The following is an 8157-nucleotide window of genomic DNA, read 5'->3' on the forward strand; positions in this document are numbered from 1 at the left end:
TGAACATTTCTGAATTGTTGACCGAATAATGTAACTTTCTCAGTCTAGAAAGGTACACAGGTCTGCTTTGGAGTCCAGTAAATAACTCCCAGTCAGGGAGCACACATTGCTTACACAGAAAGAAAATGCATTGTTCCCTGAACTTTTAACCATGAAATGGTTAAAAATATTGAAGGGCCAGAACTATCAGCACAGAGAGAGAGTAAGAGAGAATGGAAGGAGGAGTGTGGTGCTGCACTTCGCAAGCTCAGCAGTTCTTCAGATGTGGTCTGGCATCCAGTTCATAAAGTTAAGCAAATCTACTAATTTGAGTCATATATACAGACACATATGCACCAGCAGAGACATGTGCATAGATTTAAAACTCTCTGAACAGTAAAATAAAGCACTATCATGTACATCTTTAGGAGGTCAGTAGAAACGAAGTTTTAAGAGTCATCGCTTTGTAGTATTTCAGCACAAAAACACTAGCTGAAGGTTTCAAGTATATGACAGCTGCAGTAGGTTTTCTCTAGAAGGACACTGCTGTTGATATAATTTGAACTTTCTGCTTCACTTTGAGTTTCTCATTATAATTTTTTTTTTTTTTTTTTTTACTGGAGCCAATAAGAACATCTTAACAGAAAATACTTTCATCCAAAACCCACTGTTTTGTCAGAGCAAAGTAATTTCATTGAAACAGAGTAATTTGAAAATTTTTTGGCTAGAAACTTTTTGAGGTCTCTCTTGTTAATTCTGATTAGGGAGAGAAAAAGAGAAAAGCAGATGGAGGGGAAGAAAACCAGAGGAAGAGAGAGGGATGTATGTGCACATTCATGTAGGAAAAGGAATTTTGGCACACTTCTGGGCAAATGAATGAGAGAGGAAGAAGCAAATTCCAGAATGTTTAAATACAGGCATGAAATTGGATTTTTCTTCCTAGATCTGCTCCAGTTTTTTTTTTCTTATTGGAGTGCAGGATTTTTGATTCTTCTGTGTTCTTTCTTCTAAATTTTCCATGGAATGTGGGATTTCTTGCACTGTGGCAGATTCAGCAATGTCCATGCAACCAGAAGTAACACAAATGGTAGATCGGCGATTACAGCTATCTGGAACAAGTTACAGCAGTATTTTTTTTTATCACTATGTGGCAGGAAAAAAAAATTGTTCAAGTCTTAGGACTGTGTAATAGGATTTGAGGTGGTGACTAGGGCTGCTTTTTCTAAGCAATATGAAGATATCCCAACTCAAAAGTGGGGGATTTAGTGACAGAATGTGAGGTGAACAGGTAAATCTCTGCAGGTTGAGAAAAACTTGTGGTTTATCAACGTAGGCAGTAGATTTCATGCCCTTTGTCTTTCATAAAATAAATAATGAAAACCATATTTTTTTTTTAATGCAAAAGAAAATAAGATGTTTGGTAGATCCCTCTCCAGACTGCAGCTCTTATGAAAGATTTAGACAGAGTGAAAACGTGTGTGACTTTCTCAGCCTGCATGAAGCAGCATCTGATTTTTCACACCATGTCATGCCAGCTTAGAGTAATAAGAACCTATTGTTTCTACAGCAAATGGAAAATAATATCTAACAATAAAATAAATGCATCTTTGGGTCATGCAAATGTAAAGGGTGTTTCACAGCCCTTCTGTAGTCTGTTTATTCCACCTCCTTGAAGCACAGCAGTTACGTTGTGCTACTTAAAGTAAATGTGGATACTCAAGGTTGCTGCACTTTTGGCATAAATAGGCCCAGGGAAGCCTATTACATAAGTTTTATTCTGCTTAGAGGAGGTTAGCAGCTATGATGAGCTATAGCCATTTCTCCTATCTATTTCTCTTTTCATCTAATGTCGGTTATTTGTCCTTTTTACAGCTCGGTTTCGATGAGTATCACATGGAGATTGTCCCAGTCTTACAGTAAGGATTCAATTCCTAACATTGAAAAAGAACAGGGGAACATTCAGCAAAAATGATAAGTTGCGAACACACTCTTTACCAGAGGAGCTCATTACTGCAAGATCACCGTGGCCCAGGGACTGGACAAGATTTAAAAAATGTTGGACATTTTCAGGATGAACAAATAAACAAAGAGATATTATTCCACATATGTGTGCATATGTATTTTAAATACATATATGCAAACATATACTTGTGTGTATATATATATACACATATAAAAGAAATATGTGAAAAGCAAGGCATGATTCAGAATTGAAAGCCATCTGTATTGAGACTAAGGAAGGCTCTTTATTGGGATTGAATATTCCTCGGCTGCCCTGTTGTGCTTTCTCCTCTAAAGCAGCCTGCACTGGATATTGAAAAAGACCATTTTACATGCTATTTCCTAAAAGCTCTCTGCAAAAGGAAAGTTCTAAGACTTCAATGCAAGAACCTGAGGTCTGGGAGATACCCCTACTGTGCTACAATTCCTCTGCTTTAGCTGCCATTCCTTGTAAAGGGGAAGAACCTCAGGCCTGCGACTTACAGTAGCCAAAATCTGTCATAAAGGCTTCTTGGCCAGGTCAGATCGTGTATAGTTTGTCAGATCCCTGAATCCTTCATGGTGTTATAATGCACACCGATGATGCTGGTGGTGATATCATAGCCTTAGAGATCAGTTTAGGAAGCTTGCTAAACCATGCTGTTCTGTGTAGCTCGTGCTTCACGCTTCTGCTACAGAGGAAATAGGGTGAACGTAGCTTAGGGCTGTGCTGCCGTAGCACAGCTGAAGCTCAGGCCTTCTGTAGACCCTCTTCCCTTGCAGCCTGTGACTCTGAGACTGTTGATGCATACAGAGTGCCCTGATGTCACAGCCTGGGCAGGTGAGGTAGAGATAGGCAGACAGTGCAAGGGAAGGGAAGGGCATGGCGGGACCAACACAAGCTGGTAACGAAAACCACCCAAGGCATTCCCCAGAGATCACCCACCACTCATACTTCAGTCTAAGCTTGTGTCTGAACAATGTTGAGATCACATGCAAAATACACATTATTTTTATCCTAAAACCTTTTCTTATTGTAAGTATTGACAATGTTAAATTTAGTGTCTTGTATCTAATTTTTCTATTTGATGAATTATCCTCTTTATTACCAGATTGAGGTGCCCCATAAACTAGCTGCAAATTATCTATTGTTACTTTCTTTTTCTTCTATTTTTTTTTCCCCCTGCAATGCAATTCTCTGCTGTACAGCAATTGTATTTGCCTGGGACTATGGACAGAGTTATGTAAATCAATTTTAAGCAAACCATATATTGTGTGCTTATATAGTATCATTTCCAATAAATAACCCGGAATAGCTAGTCAACTTTACATGCAATCTTAATTTGAGTTTCATATGCATAACGGAAGCAAGAAAAAATGGGACAGACTTGAGAAGGGAAGAAAGATTATATGGCTACAAGCATAGTGCGATGTAAATTCATTTACAAGGGCATCTGCATCTGTATGTCCAGTCAAGTGGCACAGTGAATTGCGAGGGGATTATTGATTTCAAAATGACTTAACTGCAGTCATGCAGTACTGAGAATACCTTATTGCTTCCTTTGCTTCATGCACCAATTTGATCATATTTTGTGTATGTCTCAGCAGTTACACATGTAAGTCCTGAAAATAAGGTGGTTAAAAGGGAAACAGCCACAAAAAAAAATAATTTAAAAAATTTAAAATGAAAAAATGAAGGAAAGCAGTCTCTTATCACTTAAGAGATCAGGTTTGCTCTTTATTTTCAAAAGCCACAAATGGTATACTTATCTTTTTGAATACTTCTCTTGAAAGACAACTTCTTACCGTAAAGATGAGCACCAGATCTCTGAATATCTGGTCCCATCCAAACTGGAGCCACCCAAACAAATTTAGATCACTTCTAAGGTTTGATTTTTTTTTACTTCCACAGTCAGTATGAGTACAACTTTCTGAATGCATAATATGGACCTAAGAGAACTTTGAAATGGCCCATTGCAAGTCTTTAAAATATCCACTTGCACACAGGCCTGCTAACTTTTCAAAACTATATTTCAAGAGAAGGAGCTAGAAATAAGCATGATCTACCCTAACATATGGATTACAATTTTTACACTGAAAGTGATTAAAATACCATGACAAATTAAGAGCTGATAAAAGACCACAGCTTAAGATTTATGATCTTTTTTTTTTAAAGCGTCTTTAAGCTTTACCAAATGTATAGTGCTCCATGTACTTCATCTCTAACATCTGAATCCAGTTAGCAATGATTTTCAACTAACAGGGTGTTCCTTTGCATCAAAATGTGTAGCAAGATCTCTGTGTTACGCATGTCATCTTATGACAGTCAGTTAGCTCTCTTGCTGAAGTGCATTAGGAAACTGTTTTAAAGAGCTTGCACCTTTTGTCAGAGTGCTTAAAAAAAAAAACAACATTGTTTAACAGCCCTGTATGTCTTACCGTTATACTCTCCACCTTTTGCAAAGGTCAGGGAAGTGTCATTTTGTGACTGTACTAATTTATTCAGAAAGCACAGCTTAACTCTTCCTGTGACTTGTTAAAATCATGACAACACCATATCGGGTGGGGGGGCAGGATTCAAAAGTGTAGACAACACACGTTTAGTGAGTAGCTTTTTACTTGTGTCTTACATCAATCACTCCTGACATTTCCAAGGAGAAATCCTATCTGGACCCTAAAAATCTATTTCCTTTTCTCATGACAGCTGTGATTAAGGCAGGGCAGCTTGTATCATGCAGCTCTCTAATGATGAAGGCAGCCCTTCATGTCAACTTTCTTCTTAAAGCTGCAGTTATCAGAAATATTCCAATATGAAATATTTCCCTTTTTATTTGTTCTGTGTACGTTTCCAATAAAAATCATCTTTATTTCAGTGGTTTACAGAACTATTCCTAGAGGTCCACTGCAGCCAGTAAGAAATCAAACCTTCTGGTTTCCGAAAGGTAAAGTCGGTTGCCTCTCAGCACGATGCCTGGTATTTCTAAGGAACAGAGAGGGAATCGTAGTGCCAACTTGTCATTTGGAGCCACCCTCGCCTTGCTTTGTGTAATGTGAATGGGACGTGAGAGTAGTTCAGCGCCTCATGTTATATTAGTGTTCTGCTCAGGGCAGTGCAGACTCAAATCTCATTAAATATGGTTGTTTGAAATGACTGAGACATTGAATGGCATTGGGTCCGTATTATCAGCACTTACAGTAGGTCCAGAGGCTCATTGTCTGTGTTGTATCAATGCACAGTTTCACTACCTTTCTTCACTTATCTGCGAAACATCCACACTTAGTTAAAATTAGAAAATGCTCTGACAGTGGATTATCTGCTGCTCACTCCTACCCATAGGTGATGGCAAAAAGCCCTGCTTTTTATTGAGTTAATTATTACCAATCTTTTGGGGAAAGAAAATGATCTATCTTTATATTTCTGATATAATGCAACCCAGGCCTCCTTGTCACATGATTCAGCACTCAATAACGAGACTTCAGGAGAAAAGAGCAAGTACTGTGCTACATTAGAAGTAAAAAAAAGCTCCCTCTTTTCCCCTTCAACTCTTGCTAGTCTACTAAATTTTATACCAGAGCCATCCACTGGTTACTTAACGCTTTCCAGCACTTCAGCTTCAGAAGTTTTTCCTCCTCTTTGTGAAAGGCACTGTAATTCTGTTGGGCCTCAGATGGATTTTCAGCATCAACTTGAGGTCAAGTGTGTGAATTTCAAGACAGGATCAGGACACATCTGGCAGGCCATGCATTACTGTCCTACCCGATTAAAAAACAGCAAAAACAACAACTGCTTAGGAGTTCCTGGGGCTGAGCCTGACAGAGAAAACAGATGGATCACACTTCAGGATTTAATTTTCAGATGTGATTTCCCCATGCAGACGAACAGTTGGCACAATTTATGATCTTAAAATAGGTTAATTTTTTGAAAAGTCAAATTCTGTTCTAAGATGTACGAGATATCATAAAAATTCTGATAGCATCTCATGTACAGTACTGTGGATCGCGAACTCTGTGGTGCAATATCTTCATTGGAATAAACTCACAAAGCCCCACCAGCTGGCGAGTGGCTGTGAAAATTTGGATAGCTGCTGACCTAGCTGCTCACCTTTATAACCATGTAATAGGTTAGGTTTTCCTCCTTTTACTCATTAAAGCCACCAGGAAACCAAATCTCATCAACATGATAGCATGTTCATAGGTAACTACTAACTCTGACACATTTTTAGACAATGAATGACACTTGAAAACAGGAAGCCTGAAAATAACCATACAAAAATTATTAGGTTCTGAGTGACTAGTTTACATACTTGCCTCCTTACACGTGGATCTGAAAAGTTATGTATTGTTTATATAAGAAAGCCAGTGCCTCTTTGTCATTATTCACGACAAAATTCAACCTCCCAGTCAACTGCATACCACAGTTCACATGAATTTAAAGTCTAGAGCTTGCACAGGTTTTTGTTGGAGTTTTTTGCTTGGTTTGTTTTTGGGGGGTTATTTTTGGTGTCAGAACTATGTACATACTCTCCATATGAATATATAATAGATAGACTGCTTGCCTAAATATATTTGCCCCCCACACTCACACCTACACACACACACACACACATACACTACTCCATGCATCATTATCGTACCATAGGGATAAGCAGAAAAAAAGAGAATGAATCCCTATGTATTTGTCTGAAGAAAATAACTTAGTTAATAAAAGCCAGCAATTAATCCTGATGTGTTTTCTGCACTGTATTTCATATTAGGCGCTCAAATGTTTTCTGAAGTGTCCTCTTTCCACTTGTTCTCAATTAGTCTTTTTTTAGATTGCATTTTATTCACTTAAATATACTTTCCTGGAAGTTGTACAAATAGCAAATATCAGACTAAATTCCAAACTGAAAGATACATCTTTGGATGTTACAGTAACGCTATAACCCCCTTTATTTGTGTAATCCTCACAAGGTCCTGGAAGCCAATGTGTGTGGCTTGTGCTTTGGTAAAATAGATTCATTTTGTGTAATGACTGTTGGAGAGATATAAGCACATGAGACATAAGCAGAGCATGGATATATAATAACTTTCCTTTTCTACTTCGGTTTTGCAAAATCCAGCTTTCCATGGCTCCATTCTGGTTTTACAGTGGTCTCTGTGAAAATACAAACTATAGAAACACTCAGATCAATATCTGCAGTTGCCTGCCTTTCAAGTAAGTCAAAGGAAGCCCAAATGGAAAAGTAAACAAAAAGTATCCAAGAAACAAATTTTTGCAGCAGGCTAAATATAAGGATTATGCTTTCGTTAACAGCAAGGTCTATCAATTGTCATTAAAAAAAAAAAAGTCAAAGAATTACCATCTGGGATAAATACTTTTTAAGAGTAGTTGGTGCATGAAGAGTCTGTATGATCTTAACTCCCTCAAGTTTATCCAAGTGCTATCACACTCATATTGAATTTAAGGTGAAACAAGTCTTTTCTAAGTATTACCCATTATTCTTAATTTCCTGTTCTACTTGGTATTCCTTCAATTAGCCCCGTGTCAAAGCTAGACTTAATGATAGCTCATCTTCAAGCAATGTCTGTTAATTTTATCTGTCTGTTTCTGGATCAAGATCGAGAGCAGAGAACTTCCCATTAGCTAATATATCCTTCAAGTTCGAAAGCTGAACAACAAAATACAAGGGAGAAATACACTCAGCTGAGGTTTTCTCATTTCAGTTGGAGATAGTAGTCTCTGCTAATCAAGTAGTGTCATGTAGTCATCTGCTCCAGTTTGCATGAAATAGAAAGAAATAAACATAATTATAAAGTAGGAAAAAAAAAGAGTCCTGTTTATTTCAATAAAGAGACATAAAGTTGAAGCTTTATGAGTATTTCTGTCTTTTTCATCTTCCTCCAAATTTCCTATAGGAGGAGGAAGATTCAGAGTTTGTAGAAAGAACTAACATTTAAGGGAAATAACCTCAGAGTTTTTGATATGAAAGGCACTCTTCCCCTATTTTCATGACTTCAGGTCTGGAGCTTTCTTGAACAAACAATAAAACAAAGGTAGTCGCGGAACTCCTCAACCTGCCGTGCAGTGACCAAACAATGGTTTTTCCCCAACCTAGTATTACCAGCAATAAGTATAGGTAAACTTTCTTTAGCAGAGTACATAATTCCCAGACATCTTTTGAAAGTCACCAATGTCAACCTAGAACATATAAAATC

Source organism: Chlamydotis macqueenii, chromosome 5, assembly GCF_036417535.1.
Source record: "Chlamydotis macqueenii isolate bChlMac1 chromosome 5, bChlMac1.mat, whole genome shotgun sequence".
In the NCBI taxonomy this organism is placed as follows: domain Eukaryota; kingdom Metazoa; phylum Chordata; class Aves; order Otidiformes; family Otididae; genus Chlamydotis; species Chlamydotis macqueenii.